Here is a 25085-nt window from a genome sequence, read left to right on the forward strand (position 1 = left end):
TATTGTTTAAATGTTATTTTTCTCATGACTATATAACATATTTTGTATTTGTTGTATTTTTAAAAGTTAATTTCAGTTGTGTTTGGTTTTAAATTGTACCTAAGTTTAAATTTGTGTTATAAAAAAAATTATTAGTTTGTCATAAGACCAACTTTCCGGTGTTTTCACACTTGTAGAGAAATTTCCTGCAGTCTTATTTTAATTCAGTTTTCTTTAGTTCAAATATTTTTATGTTCAACTGTGATTTTTGTTCAAAATAAACTTTAATAACATGTTTTTGTTGTTTTTTAATTCATACCAATGTTATGTCTCATTGTATGTGTGTGTGTGTGTGTGTGTCAACTATATTATTTATATTCAACAATTTTTCAATTGATTCAATTATTTAAAACTTTTCCTACAATAAAAATATTGTGTAATCATATTCGTAGCTATGGAATAATGGATATTTTGTAATAAACACAGTTAAGACCAGATTTAGAATTTCCAAAAACTGTATTATACAAGTAACTAAACTTAAAATAATACATTTTAATTTTTCTTGTCCATTCTTGCTATTCACATAAAGTTCTAATATCATTTTCATTTCAGAGACTAATAATGGTAAATAGAGGCATCTGAAACATGCTAGTTACGTGTTTGTCCATATATCGTAACCAATATATTACTTTGAACATATCAGATATGTTACTTTTAAACGTATCGTATAATTTACTATAAAATGTACCAGATATGTTACTTTGAAACATATCAAATATGTTATTTTGAAATGTATCAGATATGTTATTTTGAAACATATCGTATAAGTTACTTTGAAACATATCGAATATGTTATTTGGAAATGTATCAGATATGTTACTTTTAAATGTATCAGGTATACTTTGAAATTATCAGATATGTTACTTTTAAACGTATCGTATAATTTACTATAAAATGTACCAGATATGTTACTTTGATATGTTTCAAAGTATCAGATATGTTATTTTGAAACATATCGTATAAGTTACTTTGAAACATATCGAATATGTTATTTGGAAATGTATCAGATAGGTTACTTTTAAATGTATCAGGTATGTTACTTTGAAATGTATCAGATATTTTACTTTTAAACGTATCGTATAATTTACTATAAAATGTACCAGATATGTTACTTTGAAACATATCAAATATGTTATTTTGAAATGTATCAGATATGTTATTTTGAAACATATCGTATAAGTTACTTTGAAACATATCGAATATGTTATTTGGAAATGTATCAGATATGTTACTTTTAAATGTATCAGGTATGTTACTTTGAAATGTATCAGATATGTTACTTTGCAACGTATACATATATTTGTGACGAAACATGAGAGGACATTCTCGTCAGTTAGATACGTGTCTGAAACTAAGCAGATATGTTTTGAAATGTATCTGAAACATTACCAATATTTCAAATGAAATATTTTTGATACTATTGGGTGCTATGTGGGTTATTTTGACAGATGTAAGTGAGACTTCGGGAGCAGTTGCAGTCATGAGTCCTTCAGAGATTATTCTTCGTGTTCAAAGGGTTCATATACAAGGCGATAAGATTTGAAACTGCAATGTTTCCACGTGGCATAAAATTAATAATAGAACAATTTGAATAACAAGTAATTCCTTTACTAAAAAGTTCTTTGATAAAATAGTAAATTATTATTATATAAATAATAATAATTTAAATAATTATTATACCTTTTTCAGCCTTACGAAAGTATATTTATTTTCTTCGTCTTAATAAAAAGGCAAACCCAATTATGGCATTTGAAGTATCTTAGACCGGAAATAGATTACAAGGGTCAGTAGTAGACGTTTGGGCTTGAAAACAACATATGTATATATTTTCTTTATTAGGACAAGGCAAACTGAACTGTGTGAAATGTTTATCATTAGACTGTATGAAATGTGGGAATAGGTGCTTTTAGACCATTCATTGGTAAAATGGCCGTATATATATATATATATATTTTCTTAATGGGACAATAAGACTAAGTCAACTTAAACACTGGAGATATCTTTCAAGGGATGTAAATTAAAAGGGCCGGAAGTATATGTATTTGACCAAAGGTTTCTGAGACCTGATTTTATTTCCTTGATTGGGATATTAGGACAGGGACTTAACTGTGGCGTCAGAAATGTAATTGAATTAAACCTAAAATATATACTTCAACTTACGCAAAACCTAAAATAAGCCAGTAAAAATGTTATTTGGCTTTTAAATCTCTTAACCACGGACATTAAAATTATAATTACCATAATTATAAGTGAAAAATTTTCATAAGACTCCATCACATTACATCATAAATGATTTCACTAAAAAGGATGCTCTTAGATCTTGAAAATTGCGTGCAAAGCCTTGTATAACTACTTCTAACAAATATAATGATAATTATTAAGTACTTAAGATTATTTACATCCTGATTTATAAACAAAAAAATTTGTTTACAGCTAATGTTGAGTGGTGGAAAAGGGCGGCAAATTTAGGGCTTGCCCCCCCCCCTGGAAAAATATGTAGCTGCGGCTCTCGTCATAAGTAATTTGGCTTTATGAGGGATAAATCAACGGAATATGCTGGATTAAACGTAACAAATTTCATTAAAAATAATCTCAGTAACAAAAATAAAGTAACCGGTTTTTTTATTGACTTCAAGAAAACTTTAGATATGGTTGATCACAATATTCTGTTATCAAAATGGAAGCGATTGGCATCAGGGCGTGACCTTGGACTGGTTCCGCTCTTATCTGACTGGCCGCAGTTAGCAGGTGAGTGTCAGGCTGTCTGAGTCAGCTCATGCCTGTCACGCTAGGAGTGCCACAGGAGGCCTTTTATTAATGTCTATTAAACATCTATAAAGCAGAATATACATGGACAAATTAAACATTTTGCCTATGATGTTGCAATTTTTATTCTGACAAAAACATTCAGAGATTATTAAAAGAAATTAAATTAAATCTTCTTTCCATTTGAAATTGGTGTATTAAAAATTAAATGCAAGTTAACGTAAGTAAAACCAAGTTTGTTAATTTTGATCTCAGAGGCTACACTTTTCAACATACTCTAAAAAAATCTCAATTCAAATTGTAATTCTGTTAATTTTGCAAACTGAAGCTGTCAAATAATAGGACTTGTTCAAATTTTAAATATGTAGGATTAAGTTTTGGATAAATATCTTTCTTGGGATTTAACAAATTTCAACAATGCACAACAAAATATTTTATTACATATGAGATCGATGTGATCACACATGATTCGTAATATATACTTTGCACTTATTCAGTTCAGATTACAGTATGACTTGATATGTTCGGGAAGTACTTAGGAATTTAGAAATTATTTTTTGTTAGAAAAGTAACCTATACTACTAAACTAGAAACATGCAGCACAATACATTTTGAATTCCCAAAGTAAACAAGCCTGTTTTAGACAATGTTTTGAATACACCGGACCGAAATACTTTAGTTGTAAAATTAAATTAAATTAACTACGACTTTTTCCAAATAATAGTATTGAATTTTTGAACTCGATATCAACCTAAACTTATGGTTTATATTAAAAATTAAATATTATTTTCTGTTGTTACTGTACTTATTATAATATTGTAAACTAAAAGGTACTTGTGGTTTATTAATTTTGTGTGTGAAAAATCATTTGATCTCTGTTTACTTATAAATTAATTTTTGACGCCACGGAATGCTGACGTTATTTACGTCTGGTATCTTTGCTTTTGTATATATACTTCACTTAAGTATATTTAAACGTTAATACTTGTAAATATTTTTTTCACTTCTTGCTGTCCGTATACTGGATAATTGGACAGTATTTTTTCTGACAAGTACTATGTTGTAACTTTGTAAACTTTAGAACGAAAATAAATCATTATTATCATATCATACATTTCTTTTGGTTACAGTTAAAGAAAAACTATTATTGAGATCTAAAAGAGGAAGCACATGAGTATGGCTGAAAATGTTATAATTTGTGTGATTTATATTATTTAGCGGCTGATGATGACTGTTTCTCATATATTCACCCTTCAATAAAACTATTCCAAGCAGTTTATTGTAAAAATGTAGGCCTATTTTTAAATTTAAAGGTGAGCGATTACACTGCACACAAAACCATCATATACCCACGAAAATAAGTACTGACCAACATGCTTTTGCTGTAGAAACGTTTTAAGAACAGTGATCCTTATGTAAAAACTCACAGATTTTTTACAACTCACTTTAACATTGGTCCGCACGGCGCTGTTCAAGATCTGAAAACAGTTAAAATCTGGGTAAGTTCATTTACAAATACGGCCTCTACCCAAAAGAAAACTGAGGGAAGTCTACAAACTGTTCAAACACCGAACAATGTGGAAAGAGTGGAGTTGCAGTTAGTCGCAGTTAGTCGCAGTCCAAAGCAGGCGGCCTGATAGCAAGCGTTGGCTAGAGTTTTCAAAAACAGATCCCCGCTGAGGATTTTGCACCACGACATTAATTTTTATCTTTACAAAATTCAAATTGTGCAAGAACTTAAAGATCTGGACTATGGCACAGTTGTGTTCTGTGATTAATAATTGACATTAAAAATGAGGCCTAATTTTTCTAACCTGTTGATTATATCTGATGAAACACACTTTTACCCTTCTGACTACGTTAACAAACAAAAATGAGTTATTAGAGTGCTTATAACCTCAATGAGAGATTTCAACCAAAGCTTTTAAATAGCGTCAAAGTGCAGTATCGACTGACAGAGACAGAGATAATTTTTGGATTTTGCTTATTTGAAGATAACGGGGGGGGGGGGGGGAACGGTTATGCGGTATGTAGTAATGTTGAATAATTTTTTATTCCAGTACTAGAGGAGCTGGATATTTATATTGATGCTTTGTACTTTTACCAAGACGGGGTCACTGCGCACATTACAGACCTACCCATGACCGCTCTCAGAATCGTTTAATCTCACGATTTGATGACATACACTGGACAGTTTTCAATTTCATTACAAATTGTGATATACAGATTGTCTTGAAATTCTTCCTCTAGATAGTTTCTTAGATTAAAATATACTGGAAATATTACCCAGTTCACGAAATTTGCTCTTACCAACACATTTTGCGATTCATTTTTATTTATGAGATGAAACTTAAGATATGAATTTTAAGAATCGTATTATGCATCACATTTAATATTGTAAATATTATATATGCATACTGTACTCACCATAATAATGTTATTTTGAACGTAATTAAGTAAATTATGATAACCTCCGTTATTTTTCTTCACCATTGCTAAGTCCGTAAATTAATGCAAAATATATTTCAAGGTAATACATAACACAGTATTAACATATAAATTAGATACAGCTATGTAAAAATCCCACGAATCGCTAAGCTTTTAAAGATGTATTAGCGTGTTTATAATTTGGAAAATAATATTTGTGTATTTTCTGAGTATTATGTTTACAAAATACCTTGATGTGATTCATTGGTCCCAAGAGCTACTGAAGAGATTTCGTACCAAGATAAAATTATAGCTAACATTACGAATATAACTTGGTGTGATTAAAAGAACAGCATGTAAAAAATGACTGCTTAAGGAATGAGAGAATTTGATTAATTCAAGTTTTGAATTCATTACCCTCCCAGAAGCTAACATTACATATTTATCACCGAGTTGCATGAAGACCACCTACTCTTCTAGACAGTTGAAAACAATATCCTTTATCGTATTGATATTGAAACGATAACAGGATTTCTGACATTTGTCATCGTTATATGTTGCTAAAGTTATATCACAACGTTTCGAGGATTGGAATATATACTCTTTGTCAGGGGGTGTAGGTAATTCCTTTGTGTTATACCTTTAGTAACATTTAGCGATGACAAATGTCCGAAATCCTGTTATCCTTTCAAACCTTACATCGTCAATAACAAAATTATTCATCTTGTGTGAAGCAGTTTTCAAATAGTCAACAAAGAGAAGACTGAAGTACACGAAAATTCTTTGTGCTCTGTATCTGTAGTGCCATCAGAAGCGAGGTTGAAACTAGCAACCAATTTTGGGTCAATGTTGGAAGATGGACGTGAGGTATACCTTACCTCACATCCAAAAGTTAAACGAAACGAGGCGAATAATTTTCTAAAGCTGAAGGAACGGGCTGTAATGAGTTGGAGTGAAGTGAACAGGTGAGTCTCGAAAGGTATAACGTTACAAACAGCTAGTTGTAAGAAGTATTAGCTGACGATGAGCGCTTATTTAAATACAGCTAGATAAATACACACGGTTTACCATAAATATGTGCACAAAACATGAATTACACACATTGTTAAATACATGTTTAAAGGTTCCGTTATTTACTAGGTTCAAAGTCGAGCGATTTAGTAGATAACGTGATTGCAGAGTCTCGCCGCCCGTTCAGCTGGTGCGTCGCTTTGTTGTACTTCCGTGTTTTACCCCTACATTTCTCCAAAAACAAAAATTCAGCAAAAACAAACATTATAAAAAAAACTTAACTCTTTATTGAAAAAAAAAACACTCAAACTTGTTTTTATTTGATCATACTCCGCCACCCAAAATGCGAGTGCCTCCGGCCATCAGCGCTGGCTTCGGCACTGCCCCGCGCTGATGTCAACAAAAGAAAAACATCCCTCGAGATAGTACCTATCAGTAAAATATCAAATTCTAGAGGAGCTGATCAGAAATATAAATTGAATTGTAATGGAAAGGCAATTATGTACCGTGCAAAAAACTTAAATAATCATGTGATGCTGCGAGGCCAGCCGTAATCGGGATTCTCGAGAAAGATAAGATAACAGCGATAACAATACCGATCACAATACCTGGAAATGCTTGTAATTTTGTAATTAAAGAGTTGTTTTTTCGTTCTATCATGTTTGTTTCTATAAATTTATATTTTTGTGTTCTTCATACTGGTGTGGTCGGTATAATCCCAAAGTATCTACACAAACAAATGTTGCCGTAGTTAACAGGTATTTACATGAATAGCTAAGGGCAGGCTGTAACACATTAACACCTTCGCTGCGACACTAGTCATGTACCGACTTTAGGATAGCCGCAGTCAACGTGTACAGTATAAGAAAGCTGTAAATTCCAAGAGTTAAAGTTTTAGTGGGCTTTGAGTATATACTAATTATTTTTTGCTTCGACCAGCTGAGTTTTATGTATTTGTAAAGCATAGTATAATAAACTGTTTTGTTGCTTCTCCCTAATTTTATTCTAACCTCGGTGATTTATTTTTATATTTGGTAAGTACTCTTGAAAATCTTCTTAATTACTTTCTTAAGACTACAGTTAACAAAATATAGATTTCTAGAGTAAGCTCACATTACAAAATATTTCAAAAACAGCCCCCAACACTTTTTATTATGTTTCAATATATCAAGTAATTTATAAATTAACTGAAGTACCTTAATTAATAATAAAAAATAATATATATGCAGGTTTTGTCATTGTGTTTGTTCGAACCCGCAGTTGAATTTAGAAAATTCCCAAACATATGGAAACTACAATTAAACGAAAGGAATAACTTAGTCCGAATCTCAATGGTTAGGGTGCACTTATCATTTGTTAGGTACAAGAACTAATCATTAGAAGTATCATGAGGGCTTAATACTTATCTAACTGTTTCTGACGCGATACATAACTATCTAGTAGTAATGACTTGATAACACATTTTTTGTGCAGGCATAGTAAATAAACTGACTTAGGTAGGAACGTGAACTGGAAAGTTATTTGCTTATAAATTTTCATTAGAAGTGTTACAATCTTAATACAAATTTTACAGCTGATTGTACCAAGCTTTACTGCAGCATTGCAATGTTTCATTCGCCACAGCGATTAATAAAAATAACAACATTAAAGTTAACACTCTTCATCTTAAGCAATACGTTATTTTCTGAATATTTTTTAAGTATATGTCACTGCAAAACCCAAAAGAAATATGCTTTTGTCTAAACAGTGAGGTTGTTGCGCTCGGACTGCGTACGGGCATGTTGTGGCCTAACGTAACCGAGCCGTGCCCGCACCGACACTCGGCCGACTCACGTGTCGGGGCACGGTGGATGTGTGTCCCGACCTTTAACCAGAGACCGTGGCATACGAATGAGACACGAGGTAGAGAACTACTACGAACTGCGAGACACAGAACGGTGGTTTTTGAACACCTGCCCTCGTAGGCAGGTGTTATATTATTTTATTAACAGCCTTTTACTCCGTCGGCGAGTTCGTGGACCGGGGAGGTTAGTTGGTACAACCGTTGAGTGGGGGGTGCCAGGCTTTAGGCCTACACGATAAACCATAAATGTTCTCTCTATTTAACTTTTGTTTTATTTGAGAATTAAAATTTTAAGTGCTTTCTTTTATTTGTTTAGTTTTACATATAACTTTGTAAAACATTACAATATTATTTTATTTAAATACCTACATGACTTGACGCGTGCCATGCAATGTTGTAAAAATTGTTATGACGGCAATAAAGAAATTTATTTATTTAACAGACTACCAAATTTAATAAAAACAATCCCTAACGCCAAGACGTTCAAAATGCACCTTAAGTTCCTTTTCACAAGATTTGCTTTCAGGGGATTTTTTGTATTTACCTGGGAGACCACCCAATTAGACGGCTGATTCTGCTGTTTGAAGTGGGTTATATTGGAGGAGAATGAAAGAGGTGTAATTTTAAAATTGGACGAGTGAATGAGAATTTTGTGATATAAATGTAAGAAATTTTAGATTAAAATCCATGATGTGTGCTATACAATGTATTATTGTCCCTGCAATAAGATTGATTTGAATTTTTCGTTTGAAAAAGAAACCGTGTTTGACGACTCCAGCCATTGAGTCGATGTATTGTGACTTGTAGAATTTCTCCGGTGATACAGATCTTCTTGCGGCGAATATATAGCAAAGTCGACAACAAAGAGAGCAAATGCCTCGGAGCACTTTATTTTACAAATTTACACAATCAGAAAGGTTTGTTCCGAGTCTTACATGGAAAATCCTACCGTTCGTAAAGTTTGTTATGAATGAAAACATGTTTCCGCCGACCCTCAACACCGAGGTGTTTACAATCCCTCGTCGCCAGGAGTATCGTAGGCTTTCTAAGGTCGAAGAAGTCCGCTAAAACCTGTTTTCGCTCGAGGAATGCATCTAAGATTGTAGTCTCTAGTGAGATCAAGATATTTGTAGTTGATCTTCCTTGGCGAAAATCGGACTACTGATTGAAGAGAAGAGGTTTATTTTCCATACCATATCAGGCCACAGTTCACCATGCACTCCAAAGTTTTGCACATGTAAGTGACTCTGGCCTATAGTCATATAACTTTTTACGTGGTTTTATTAAAGATATGGCGTGGGATGTATACCATACCAAAGAGAAAGGTCTTCTACGGTGAAAGGAATGTTAAGAGGACTATTAATATTAAAATTATAATTATTGGACTGATATGGCTGGTCTCAGATCTGTATCTTCACTATCGCGTCGGCACTTCAGCCCCAGCAAACTATCAGAAAGGCACTTCCCGATTAGGATTGGGGCACTCCCAGCATAGGTAACATGGATAGGAATTACGATAAGGCATGAGTAAGGTAGAGGCGTTTTAACGTTATACGCATACCGCCAATTAATAGTTATTCCACAGTTAGGCACCACAAAGCTAATCAAACCTCTTCGGAAGCTTTAAGAGTGTCGCAGTCAACAGCACACATAACGAATTAATTGAACAGTAAACCTCAGTTGTACACAAAATATGGTTTACTTATAGTATTGAAGTTCAATTATGGAAGAAAAGGTTAACATAAAGTGTTTAGTAAATACTATTCATAATTCGTAGTTCATTCAATAAATACAACTAAGTTGTTCTGAAATTATGTTATACAAAGAATATATCTAAACTTTTCCTTTTGACTAACAATATAAGGGCATTGGAAAAATATAACAAATTGAGAAAATATGAACTTCGCTCTGCTATATGTTATATTTAAATCTTCAATATGTTTGTGAAATCACTTCAAACTATTGACCGCCACAAAGGTAATTAGTATGGACAATTACGGATCACTCTGTATCCTCCTTCAAACTTGTTATATAATTGAAACCTCAAAAAGTATATATATATTTGGTTTGCTGTTCAAGAATTTGTTACTAAACCCAATTAAAAAATAAACTTATCTATAAATTAAACTAATTAAAATGGACGTAGTTATTTGTAGTTGGACTTTGGGTCTGAGTTAGAGGATAGCGCAGGTTCAAATCCTGTCTGTGGCCGTTGCACTTTTTATCAATCAGTACCTTCGATCTTGTACTGTATCGACTCTCCCCCTTATTGTGTTTGATAAGATTCATGATAAGATCCTCGTACTGGCCAGTGGCCCATGAGGACTGACAGAATACGGCTACTGTATATATATATACAGTATAAATATACTGTATATATATATATATATATATATATATATATATATATGCATAATCTACATATAAGATTATGCATAATTAGTAAACCCCTACTTAGTAGAAATACACCATTTTTAATACAAAAGATATATATTTGTGATGTTAAAACTTAGCTGAAAACTATTATCCAAGATGGAAGAATTGTGAAAACCAGTATTCCGTTATTTAATGTTTTGAACGGTAAGAAATAAACAACGATTCTATCCACATTTTTGTAAATAGCTATTCAAACATGCTAATAGTTTTAATAGAGAATAAAATGTTTTTTTCAATACAATATTTTTGTATTGAATAATAATTATTATTCTTAACAATTCACTATTATTTCATAATTTAAATGGACTTGTCTACTCGTTACACATACCTTTTGAATATTTTATTTAATAATCAACAAAGCGATCCTAATTATTATTGTTTATTATTTACTTATACGTCTCTTTAAAAAAGTATTTTGTTGGAAAATTTCTTAATTTGAATTTGTTAGGAAGATTTAGTTAGGATGAGGAGAATACCTGGAACCTTCTGTACAAACGTTAGATTTCTTAGGTCAGTTGATGTTGCAGATTCGACCCGTATGCGGATAACATGTGTTTGTGGTGTTAACAGCTGTCAATTGTTCTTAGCAACAAAATGCGGATAACATGTGTTTTTGGTTAATAAAGCTGTCACTAGTTGTTTAATATAAACAAAATGTTATCTCGTATGTGTATTTATTTTGTGTTAATAAAGTTCACTAGTTGTTTAAAATGTAATAAAAAGAACTGTATTGAAACTAGTTATCTCGTATGTGTATGTTTATTTTGTGTAAGTTGCATTTATTAAAATGTAATAAAAAGAACTGTTGGTAGTAAATAGTTATCAATGATTAACCACTTTTATTTACTATATCAGTGTGACCCCCGAGCTCAACTGAAAGAAACAAGGAAAATATGTTGGATTTGTTTTTAACCAACGAAGATAACACTTAATGCAAGATGGCTCTACCACGCTATAGTCAAAGAAAAATCGTGAAGAAAATGTAAGATTACAACAGCTTGAGGAACTGTGCCTCCTAATTCAACAAAACAGCAACAAAAGTAAGCCTGAAAATCACATCAATGAGAACGTCAACCCAAGTACAAGTCCCCAACGCAACATTAGAGGACCTACAACAAGGGAGTAAATAGAATTGCAGTCACATTTTAATCAAAATACACGAAATTATGGTTAGATAAAGTCGATTCTCTCTTTATTACACCTGAGATTTAAAATGTGGCCACGAAATAAATTATATAGGCTCTCAGCTATATGCACAAATACTAGCAGAAATAAAGGCCATAGTAACTAATCAACCTTAAAAAAAACCCTTTTACATTTCAAAACTTACTGATCGTATGCCTGCGTTAGACGAGGGGCGTATGGGTCAATTAATCTGTGAAGAAGAACTAGGGGATCACAAACCATTCCATTTTCTTCGTCATCTAAGCTCTTTAGCGAGTCGAACTGTAGTCTAAGATAACCTGACACGTCAGCTCTGGATTTAACAGTTATTCTTGCTTCTCAACATGTGGAAGTAATTTAAACCTATGTTGATTTAAAGAGACTTGTGGTACATAACTGTGAATTTGAAGAGCAGATTCTTGGTGTTTCACTGCAAGGTAACATGCAATAAGAATGATTTAATTGGAATAGATGTATTATTTCTTAACAGTTAAGCTAACAGTTAAGCTTAACAGTTCTTAATGGCACATTATTTTGATGTGTCATTTATATCGTTGACTACAACATAACTGATCTACTAACATTTCGTAATATATTTGTATTATTATTATTAGTATATGGCATAAGAACAGAAAAGATTGGTTATACTTCAAATATGTGTGAACATTTCGTTCAGACTGTCCCTTTCTCGTCCTAACAATATGCACTGAGCAATTGTAAACACCGTTGTCATGAAAACGCTGGTAATGTTTATAAAATTAAGAAAATTACGATAACTTGGTGTATGAAGCCTCATGATGCTCCTCCAGGTTTTATAGATCGTGGATCCGAGAAAAACAGGCTCTTTGGATTCTGCTGGATTATTCTACAAAATGGTAAGTCAAATAAATACATTTTGCACCAATTGTAGCTCGGGTAATGAGTAGATGTCTAGATAGATACCATCTCCGTATTGTAGTAAATGCTTGTGCCCTCATGTTAGAGTGTGGCAAGTTTACAGAAGCTATGGTTAATCTATAAGTACTATTCAGGGCATTCTATCTCGAGGTTGAATTTAGATTGTAGGAAGTAGGTAAACACTATGACTCAATGTAGACACAGCATCAGGTATTTCTATAGATGTGTCTGTGCATTTAAAATAAGAAAGTGATAATATTGACTGGGCGGTTTAGGAGCACGACTGAGACATATGTAAGAGTAGTATGCTTACTGTTTATATTGTGTGTGAATGTTCATTCATATCTTTTTATTAATAAAACTTTACCGACTAATGCACAAAGCTCTTGTTTCCCTGTAGCTTCTCGGGCGATTATAGTACGCTAGCTCTACACTCATTCCTGTACCTTGTAACTCTAGTTTCCTGGTAGTCCTAAACGCCTAAGCTGTAATAAAGTGCATTATAAAATTCGACTATATGACCTGCTGACCACCAACTGCAATACTTTCACTGTCAGTAAAGTTAATCCATTCACTAACTCGATACAATTGACTAACGGAGCTGTTAACCACCAACTGATATCCACCGACTGTTTAGCCTGTCTTACTAATACCACTAACTCTATACATCGGACAGAGTGACCTGCTAACCACCAATTGAAATCCCCAGTATATTTGTTATGTCTTACTAACTCCACTAACTCAATACCTCTGCCCGACTGACTTGCTAACCATTTAACACTAACCTGATAATTTCCACTAACTCTAGATACTTGGTGGCTGATCTGGTAACCACCAAGTGGATCCTTGTTATTCTCTGGCCTGTACTCAACTAATTCGAAACATTAGACTGACTGACCTGCTAACCACCAATTACAATCCCTTCTCTATTTGGTCTGTACTACTAACTCTACTAATTTGATGCATCTGGCTGACTGACCTGCTAACCACCAATTAAAATCCCCTGGCTATTTGGTCCGTATTACTAACTCTACTAATTCGATGCATCTGGCTGACTGACCTGCTAACCATTAATTGAAATCCCCTGGCTATTTCCACTAACTCTTATTCTTGGTGAACTGATCTGGTAACCACTAACTACATTCTCCTTACTCTCTGCCTGTCTTACACTAACTCGATATATCTGACTAACGAACTTGCTAACCACTAATTTAAATTCCCTGAATTTTTGAAATAACTATATACTTGACAAACTAACCTGCTAACTACAAATTGTAAGGTCCTGGCCTGTCATTTACGGAACAATGTAATACGTATCAAATGCCTCGCTTGCTTAAACAGTACAATGCTCTAAGGCCTAAGGGTTAAGGTTATGTGTCACATTGTAATAGGTATTAAAAACAATAGATCTGTGGAACTAGAAATCCCTAGAAGTCATTTTTGAGTTTGATGAAAAGGATTAGGCTAGCTGATAAACATTCGATAATATACTGTGATAGTGTGGAAGTGGATGGGGAGGTAGTAATGACAAAGGCTTTGGCCACGGTACTTCACTTCTGTTTGCGAGAACTGTAACATAAACTCGTCGTCTGGCGCTGCAGGGACCGGTTTTATAGAACTTTACCTCGTTAAACTTAAATAGAATAACAGTTGAAGTTTTAAAAGCCTTAAAAATTGAACTAAAAAACTCTTAGGTCCAGATTGTAGTCTTCCTTATTTATTCGTCGTTATCAATCAGCCGATAGGTCGCAAAGATGTGGTCGCTTTGATAAAATCTCTGTAGTGCAGGTTTTACCTTGCCTACACTATAGTCGGTTATACTTTATAATTATTACGAAGATCTTGAACTATTTATTTGCTAATTAACATTATCCTTCTATAAGTTTGAGGAGATAATAAAGCAATTTAGAATACACCAAATTCATCATCTCTCGTTACAGGTCGTGGCGACCTTTGCTATGCTCGAAGTCAATGTCATTAGACTCGGCGAGTTCATGGACCACTTTAGACCAAAGAACGAAAGGCTATCACGGATCCACTGGTTTGAGGGGTCGGTGCTATTAATAACGCTGATATTAAAATCTTCAATCAATACCAACTTTACATTTTATGAGAGTATCAATTTCTCCTAAAAACAAGTCCAAAACTGCTGATCCATATTAAATTCAAAATTTAAAATTTAAATTTTTAAGTTATTAAAATTAATTTGAGTTGTTTGTTGTAAATGTCATTCAGTCCTCATCTCAATACGATCAACAAGGTTTGTAATGTAATAAAAGTTCAAAATTCGAGTAACTAGTTACACTATTTACAAATAAATTAATACCTTGCTGGATTTTCCATAATTCTCCGTCACTTTCTTCATATAATCGTACAAACAAAATTAAATGCTACTCAAGTTTCGGATATATCTTTCACATTTGTGACCTTGAAGGATATATGGTATAGTCGTTTGAGTTTTTATTCCCCAATGAAATAATGTATTTGTAAATATTTCACTCGTAAAACAAGCCGTGTTATCCGGAACTATTGACACAAACAGAATGAAAAGTAGTCTTAGCAAAATATGCGCTATGTAACTCCTTCCCTTCCTTTCTCGAGATATCCTGCGGCAGGTTAGATTTTTGCAAAGCCAAATCTCATGAGGGAGCATGCTATGCCAATGAACGATATAAACCCAGACATATGTATGTTCGGGTGGACTAGTGAGTTGGATAACTTGTGAGTAAGCTTGACTATGATGAATTTCTCTCTCTGGAAATTTCTCAAAGATCAAAGATCAAAAACTCGAGATGACATGAGGGAGAGAATTCGAAGACATTGTTTGCCCGTGAGACTACAGAAGTTACAAAACGTACAAGAAAACTTTTACTAAAGAATGAAATTGTTTAAAGGTATTTTAAATGTGTAATTTAAAAATTATTATCTTTAGTTTATTGAATAGGGTTAAACTTTTCTTTATAGTTGCTGTAAGTTTATGGTTCATTGATTGCATGTAGCTTAAATTTCAAATATTAATATGGCAATAAGTTTGAAGTATACATAGCAATACAGGTAAATAATAAACAATAAGTATTAGATTTACTATGTTAATTATGGAATTAAATATTCATCAATAATATGGTGACTATTTGATTTATATTGTGTAGATTTTACGCTGTATCGTATTTCACGTCATAATCAAAATAGGGAAGATTTGTGCTTCTGAAATCATTCAGGTATAAAGTAGCACTTCTGCAACGTGTCTCTCTAGATCGTTTCACATTTGATATTAAATGTTGACTCTTTATCTCAGTTTCGTATAAATTCTGCCTCTTAAATATCCCGAAATAAAATCATAAATTAAGTTTTAGTAGTTTTCACGAATGAATAAAATAAAATATTGATGTTTTTTTCCCTCTATTTATTTGCGGTTTTATATTGCCAAACCTGCAATACTGCTACATAATAGAACTTGATAGAGATCCTAAAGAGTATATGTTTGTAAGATAGTTTTCATACTATATGGAACATAAGAATTTAACGTGAAAACATAAAATATTATTGGGAAATTAATGAGAATTACTTCAAATAAACTTTTACAGTCTTGTCTATTTAAAATTGTGACATATAAAATCTAGTAATATTAATTAACAAATGTGGTTATTGTGAAATTAATACAAGTATTGTGTGAGTGTTTATTGGCTTTAGATTCATAATCAGGTGTTTTTGTTTAAGTATCTAAAGTGTCAAATGTATGTTTGTTTCCTATATGTAAATAAATAAATTTATAGGAACATTGAATTCGCGTTTGCTTAACTCAAACTCAACTAGAACGCTATAACTAAAAAGAATGACAAAATTAAATTGGAAGTTTAAATCAAATCAAGGTTCAATAATATAAGCTTTAAAATTTTCACAGTGTCACAACATCTTTCAACTCAATAAATATTAAGTGAAAACTGATTTTTAAACATTAAAATACTGACAAGGGCACTAACAGCTCAAGTGATTTACAATTACATAGTTTATTGTATTTAATGCACGGATATTGTTGATACTATTTCTATGGTAATGGATTAACATCTATGGGATAAATTATTGTTATGAATCGTGAAAATCAACCAGGATAAGGAGCAAATACAAGAAGAAAGAAGCCTTGATCGGGTCGTGAGTTTAACTAACTAAATTATCTTTATCATCGCACGTAATTACAAATATTTTTTTGTCTAGATAGGTGTCAAGATTTTGGATTTTTTCAATTCAACTGACAATATGCTAAAACGTATCTGCTAAGAATACAAGAGTATTTTAAATATGTTTTATTAACTTTTGGCCTTATAACATTCTCTAATACTAAATTACGTGTATCCTGAAATATGTATGTTCTCATTCATATTCTGGCCAGTCTTAATAATATAAAACATTCGCAAAAACTAAAAAATATAAAAATGTATAATTGAAAGAATATTTAATGATTGATGCGAAGGAAATAAAGACAAAAGTTAAAGCAACACAGGAATTATTTTGTTTTGAATTATTATTATTTTCTCAAGATATGATTTAAAATATACCTCCCAAGCAGTGTATTTTATATTGTAACACTGAATTTACCATAACAATATAAGGTATTTTCATCAGGTCAGTGTCACAACATTTCTTAACACCCAAGAAGTGATTTTCATGAAGAGAACCAAAGAATCATCTAAAAAAATCAGAATTTTTATTACTTACTTAATAAATAGCACGTACTAAGAGAATAGGTAATATTATATAATTTCAACATGATATACAATATTAAAGTAGGGTTAATATTTCAAACACTAACTAGTATAATTCAAAAAAGTTATTTTTTTTTGTTATAGATAGGTTTACTATCCGGGATTACATTCAAATGTAATATACATTTACTTTCAAATCATTCTCACGAGGAATTGCGAAATATATGTACAGCTACAGACCAAAATATTGCTATAATTATGTTGAATACTTCATATAATCTAATTTTTATACATTTTTAAAGTTTGAATAGGGGGTTGGCAATTTATGACAAAATATAATTTTGTATCAGTATAAGGGATGACAATAATAATTGTTACCTCTTGACATTTATTATTATTTGAACTGTGAATTTCACTGTCTCAGAAAACCACGGCTAGTAGAAGTTTCTGCCTGTATGTGTGACTAGTTAACGAAAACAACACATTTAGGACCCTGACGTACGCAAGTCTTATGCTACAGTATATTTTATACTTCTGAGTAGGAGTTTTGGTATCGTCATTAACTGAACTTTCCAATACCCGATTATGTTGACTACAGACCTCTACATTTTAAAAGGTCCCAGCTCCTCAAATAAATTTCCCAATAGTTATTCTCTGTCAGTTAAACTCCATAATTTCTAATACTATTATTGATCCTCAGGTGTCTGGCATTTTTTGCGATGGGAACTACATGCTGTCCAAAAGTTTGCAAGACCTTCCCTACTGCAACAAGTCTTCCTTAGCTGCATGGGACTACAGCAAGAAGAAAGGAGCCTACACGAGTATCAGGGGCGTGAGTTTAATTAATAAATTATCTTTATCGTCACAAAAATTTAGTTACTATTTTCTTATGTCAATTACTCTAGTTATAAAGTATTAAGCTTCTTCTAGTTAATAATTGGGCGTAGTTCTCTGGAAAAAAGTACTAATATTTAAAGCTGATATGAAATGAACTGGTTAATAGACGTTTTGGATTAACATTACTTAAATGCAGGTCATTCTCTAAGATGAAGCAAATTATTTAAATAATTTCATTGTGCAATCGATGCCGTGATTCGGGGTAATCCGGAAGAAAGGTGTTTGTTTTGATATGAAATATTTTTAAACGCTATAACTATATCACAATAAGCTTCGGAACAGACTTTGAATTGAACTGTTACGGACGGAGAGTTTTAGTACGGAAACAGTTGTGATTACATGAATGTGTCGTTTTGATAGGAATACTGGATACACTAGGATTGAAGAGGATAAAAGAAGATGTATTCCGTCCGCCAACCCCTACGCAAATCTCAACCAGGATCATTTCGTTACCCTACAACTCTACGGATATACACCCACTTCAGTACTCCCAGCCCCGCTCACTCCGCTCCTCATTATAGTCAATAATTTTGATAAATTATTGATCATTCTGGGGGACGTGAAAAGCATACATGGATTCCCCTTCACTTCCAGAAAATTCTTTTCAGCTAATATAACGCTCCAGGCACCACAAGAACCAACCAACCTCTGAGCCCTTCAACGCCAGGAAGACCGAACATCACGTGTCGTGCGATGACTGAAACGTTTGTAGCTACTCTTAGGTAAGCTAGATAATTTGAATGTTCGCTACGCATATAGCCTAATGTACAAATCTTTTACTCAACAAAACTCTCCGTCCAAAAGTAACAGTTTAATTTCCGAACTCAGTTATCCTGCACCCTTTATGTAATAATGGAATGGACTCGAACAAGTTGCTTATCATTAAGAGAACCAATGAATCATCCAAATAAATCAGAATTTTATTAGTTACTTAATAAATAGCACGTACTAATAGAATAGATAATATTATATAATTTCAACATGATATACAATATTAAAGTAGGTTAATATTTCAAACACTAACTAGTATAGTTTAATAAAAATTCTTTTCTTTGGTTACAACTAGGTTTACTATCCGGCATTACATTCACATGTAATATACATTTACTTTCAAATAATTCCTACGAGGAATTGCGAAATATATGTACAGCTATAGACCATAATATTGCTATAATTATGTTGAATACTTCATATAATCTAATTTTTATACATTTTTAAAGTTTGAATAGGGGGTTGGCAATTTATGACAAAATATAATTTTGTATCAGTATAAGGGATGACAATAATAATTGTTACCTCTTGACATTTATTATTATTTGAACTGTGAATTTCACTGTCTCAGAAAACCACGGCTAGTAGAAGTTTCTGCCTGTATGTGTGACTAGTTAACGAAAACAACACATTTAGGACCCTGACGTACGCAAGTCTTATGCTACAGTATATTTTATACTTCTGAGTAGGAGTTTTGGTATCGTCATTAACTGAACTTTCCAATACCCGATTATGTTGACTACAGACCTCTACATTTTAAAAGGTCCCAGCTCCTCAAATAAATTTCCCAATAGTTATTCTCTGTCAGTTAAACTCCATAATTTCTAATACTATTATTGATCCTCAGGTGTCTGGCATTTTTTGCGATGGGAACTACATGCTGTCCAAAAGTTTGCAAGACCTTCCCTACTGCAACAAGTCTTCCTTAGCTGCATGGGACTACAGCAAGAAGAAAGGAGCCTACACGAGTATCAGGGGCGTGAGTTTAATTAATAAATTATCTTTATCGTCACAAAAATTTAGTTACTATTTTCTTATGTCAAGTACTCTAGTTATAAAGTATTAAGCTTCTTCTAGTTAATAATTGGGCGTAGTTCTCTGGAAAAAAGTACTAATATTTAAAGCTGATATGAAATGAACTGGTTAATAGACGTTTTGGATTAACATTACTTAAATGCAGGTCATTCTCTAAGATGAAGCAAATTATTTAAATAATTTCATTGTGCAATCGATGCCGTGATTCGGGGTAATCCGGAAGAAAGGTGTTTGTTTTGATATGAAATATTTTTAAACGCTATAACTATATCACAATAAGCTTCGGAACAGACTTTGAATTGAACTGTTACGGACGGAGAGTTTTAGTACGGAAACAGTTGTGATTACATGAATGTGTCGTTTTGATAGGAATACTGGATACACTAGGATTGAAGAGGATAAAAGAAGATGTATTCCGTCCGCCAACCCCTACGCAAATCTCAACCAGGATCATTTCGTTACCCTACAACTCTACGGATATACACCCACTTCAGTACTCCCAGCCCCGCTCACTCCGCTCCTCATTATAGTCAATAATTTTGATAAATTATTGATCATTCTGGGGGACGTGAAAAGCATACATGGATTCCCCTTCACTTCCAGAAAATTCTTTTCAGCTAATATAACGCTCCAGGCACCACAAGAACCAACCAACCTCTGAGCCCTTCAACGCCAGGAAGACCGAACATCACGTGTCGTGCGATGACTGAAACGTTTGTAGCTACTCTTAGGTAAGCTAGATAATTTGAATGTTCGCTACGCATATAGCCTAATGTACAAATCTTTTACTCAACAAAACTCTCCGTCCAAAAGTAACAGTTTAATTTCCGAACTCAGTTATCCTGCACCCTTTATGTAATAATGGAATGGACTCGAACAAGTTGCTTATCATTAAGAGAACCAATGAATCATCCAAATAAATCAGAATTTTATTAGTTACTTAATAAATAGCACGTACTAATAGAATAGATAATATTATATAATTTCAACATGATATACAATATTAAAGTAGGTTAATATTTCAAACACTAACTAGTATAGTTTAATAAAAATTCTTTTCTTTGGTTACAACTAGGTTTACTATCCGGCATTACATTCACATGTAATATACATTTACTTTCAAATAATTCCTACGAGGAATTGCGAAATATATGTACAGCTACAGACCATAATATTGCTATAATTATGTTGAATACTTCATATAATCTAATTTTTATACATTTTTAAAGTTTGAATAGGGGGTGGCAATTTATGACAAAATATAATTTTGTATCAGTATAAGGGATGACAATAATAATTGTTACCTCTTGACATTTATTATTATTTGAACTGTGAATTTCACTGTCTCAGAAAACCACGGCTAGTAGAAGTTTCTGCCTGTATGTGTGACTAGTTAACGAAAACAACACATTTAGGACCCTGACGTACGCAAGTCTTATGCTACAGTATATTTTATACTTCTGAGTAGGAGTTTTGGTATCGTCATTAACTGAACTTTCCAATACCCGATTATGTTGACTACAGACCTCTACATTTTAAAAGGTCCCAGCTCCTCAAATAAATTTCCCAATAGTTATTCTCTGTCAGTTAAACTCCATAATTTCTAATACTATTATTGATCCTCAGGTGTCTGGCATTTTTTGCGATGGGAACTACATGCTGTCCAAAAGTTTGCAAGACCTTCCCTACTGCAACAAGTCTTCCTTAGCTGCATGGGACTACAGCAAGAAGAAAGGAGCCTACACGAGTATCAGGGGCGTGAGTTTAATTAATAAATTATCTTTATCGTCACAAAAATTTAGTTACTATTTTCTTATGTCAAGTACTCTAGTTATAAAGTATTAAGCTTCTTCTAGTTAATAATTGGGCGTAGTTCTCTGGAAAAAAGTACTAATATTTAAAGCTGATATGAAATGAACTGGTTAATAGACGTTTTGGATTAACATTACTTAAATGCAGGTCATTCTCTAAGATGAAGCAAATTATTTAAATAATTTCATTGTGCAATCGATGCCGTGATTCGGGGTAATCCGGAAGAAAGGTGTTTGTTTTGATATGAAATATTTTTAAACGCTATAACTATATCACAATAAGCTTCGGAACAGACTTTGAATTGAACTGTTACGGACGGAGAGTTTTAGTACGGAAACAGTTGTGATTACATGAATGTGTCGTTTTGATAGGAATACTGGATACACTAGGATTGAAGAGGATAAAAGAAGATGTATTCCGTCCGCCAACCCCTACGCAAATCTCAACCAGGATCATTTCGTTACCCTACAACTCTACGGATATACACCCACTTCAGTACTCCCAGCCCCGCTCACTCCGCTCCTCATTATAGTCAATAATTTTGATAAATTATTGATCATTCTGGGGGACGTGAAAAGCATACATGGATTCCCCTTCACTTCCAGAAAATTCTTTTCAGCTAATATAACGCTCCAGGCACCACAAGAACCAACCAACCTCTGAGCCCTTCAACGCCAGGAAGACCGAACATCACGTGTCGTGCGATGACTGAAACGTTTGTAGCTACTCTTAGGTAAGCTAGATAATTTGAATGTTCGCTACGCATATAGCCTAATGTACAAATCTTTTACTCAACAAAACTCTCCGTCCAAAAGTAACAGTTTAATTTCCGAACTCAGTTATCCTGCACCCTTTATGTAATAATGGAATGGACTCGAACAAGTTGCTTATCATTAAGAGAACCAATGAATCATCCAAATAAATCAGAATTTTATTAGTTACTTAATAAATAGCACGTACTAATAGAATAGATAATATTATATAATTTCAACATGATATACAATATTAAAGTAGGTTAATATTTCAAACACTAACTAGTATAGTTTAATAAAAATTCTTTTCTTTGGTTACAACTAGGTTTACTATCCGGCATTACATTCACATGTAATATACATTTACTTTCAAATAATTCCTACGAGGAATTGCGAAATATATGTACAGCTACAGACCATAATATTGCTATAATTATGTTGAATACTTCATATAATCTAATTTTTATACATTTTTAAAGTTTGAATAGGGGGTTGGCAATTTATGACAAAATATAATTTTGTATCAGTATAAGGGATGACAATAATAATTGTTACCTCTTGACATTTATTATTATTTGAACTGTGAATTTCACTGTCTCAGAAAACCACGGCTAGTAGAAGTTTCTGCCTGTATGTGTGACTAGTTAACGAAAACAACACATTTAGGACCCTGACGTACGCAAGTCTTATGCTACAGTATATTTTATACTTCTGAGTAGGAGTTTTGGTATCGTCATTAACTGAACTTTCCAATACCCGATTATGTTGACTACAGACCTCTACATTTTAAAAGGTCCCAGCTCCTCAAATAAATTTCCCAATAGTTATTCTCTGTCAGTTAAACTCCATAATTTCTAATACTATTATTGATCCTCAGGTGTCTGGCATTTTTTGCGATGGGAACTACATGCTGTCCAAAAGTTTGCAAGACCTTCCCTACTGCAACAAGTCTTCCTTAGCTGCATGGGACTACAGCAAGAAGAAAGGAGCCTACACGAGTATCAGGGGCGTGAGTTTAATTAATAAATTATCTTTATCGTCACAAAAATTTAGTTACTATTTTCTTATGTCAAGTACTCTAGTTATAAAGTATTAAGCTTCTTCTAGTTAATAATTGGGCGTAGTTCTCTGGAAAAAAGTACTAATATTTAAAGCTGATATGAAATGAACTGGTTAATAGACGTTTTGGATTAACATTACTTAAATGCAGGTCATTCTCTAAGATGAAGCAAATTATTTAAATAATTTCATTGTGCAATCGATGCCGTGATTCGGGGTAATCCGGAAGAAAGGTGTTTGTTTTGATATGAAATATTTTTAAACGCTATAACTATATCACAATAAGCTTCGGAACAGACTTTGAATTGAACTGTTACGGACGGAGAGTTTTAGTACGGAAACAGTTGTGATTACATGAATGTGTCGTTTTGATAGGAATACTGGATACACTAGGATTGAAGAGGATAAAAGAAGATGTATTCCGTCCGCCAAACCCTACGCAAATCTCAACCAGGATCATTTCGTTACCCTACAACTCTACGGATATACACCCACTTCAGTACTCCCAGCCCCGCTCACTCCGCTCCTCATTATAGTCAATAATTTTGATAAATTATTGATCATTCTGGGGGACGTGAAAAGCATACATGGATTCCCCTTCACTTCCAGAAAATTCTTTTCAGCTAATATAACGCTCCAGGCACCACAAGAACCAACCAACCTCTGAGCCCTTCAACGCCAGGAAGACCGAACATCACGTGTCGTGCGATGACTGAAACGTTTGTAGCTACTCTTAGGTAAGCTAGATAATTTGAATGTTCGCTACGCATATAGCCTAATGTACAAATCTTTTACTCAACAAAACTCTCCGTCCAAAAGTAACAGTTTAATTTCCGAACTCAGTTATCCTGCACCCTTTATGTAATAATGGAATGGACTCGAACAAGTTGCTTATCATTAAGAGAACCAATGAATCATCCAAATAAATCAGAATTTTATTAGTTACTTAATAAATAGCACGTACTAATAGAATAGATAATATTATATAATTTCAACATGATATACAATATTAAAGTAGGTTAATATTTCAAACACTAACTAGTATAGTTTAATAAAAATTCTTTTCTTTGGTTACAACTAGGTTTACTATCCGGCATTACATTCACATGTAATATACATTTACTTTCAAATAATTCCTACGAGGAATTGCGAAATATATGTACAGCTACAGACCATAATATTGCTATAATTATGTTGAATACTTCATATAATCTAATTTTTATACATTTTTAAAGTTTGAATAGGGGGTGGCAATTTATGACAAAATATAATTTTGTATCAGTATAAGGGATGACAATAATAATTGTTACCTCTTGACATTTATTATTATTTGAACTGTGAATTTCACTGTCTCAGAAAACCACGGCTAGTAGAAGTTTCTGCCTGTATGTGTGACTAGGATTGAAGAGGATAAAAGAAGATGTATTCCGTCCGCCAAACCCTACGCAAATCTTAACCAGGATTATTTCGTTACCC

The 25085-nt window shown here is 32.9% G+C and overlaps 1 long non-coding RNA gene across 1 annotated transcript; it reads left to right on the plus strand.

Annotated features, from left to right (window-relative positions):
• The first annotated feature begins 17594 nt into the window (after window positions 1-17594).
• Window positions 17595-24996, plus strand: LOC124371302. The gene is made up of 4 exons (XR_006923239.1): window positions 17595-18902; window positions 20356-20717; window positions 22170-22531; window positions 23985-24996. It is a non-coding gene; the product is annotated as an uncharacterized LOC124371302 (long non-coding RNA).
• The last annotated feature ends 89 nt before the right edge of the window (window positions 24997-25085 follow it).

Source organism: Homalodisca vitripennis, chromosome 1 (genome assembly GCF_021130785.1).
Source record: "Homalodisca vitripennis isolate AUS2020 chromosome 1, UT_GWSS_2.1, whole genome shotgun sequence".
In the NCBI taxonomy this organism is placed as follows: Eukaryota; Metazoa; Arthropoda; class Insecta; order Hemiptera; family Cicadellidae; genus Homalodisca; species Homalodisca vitripennis.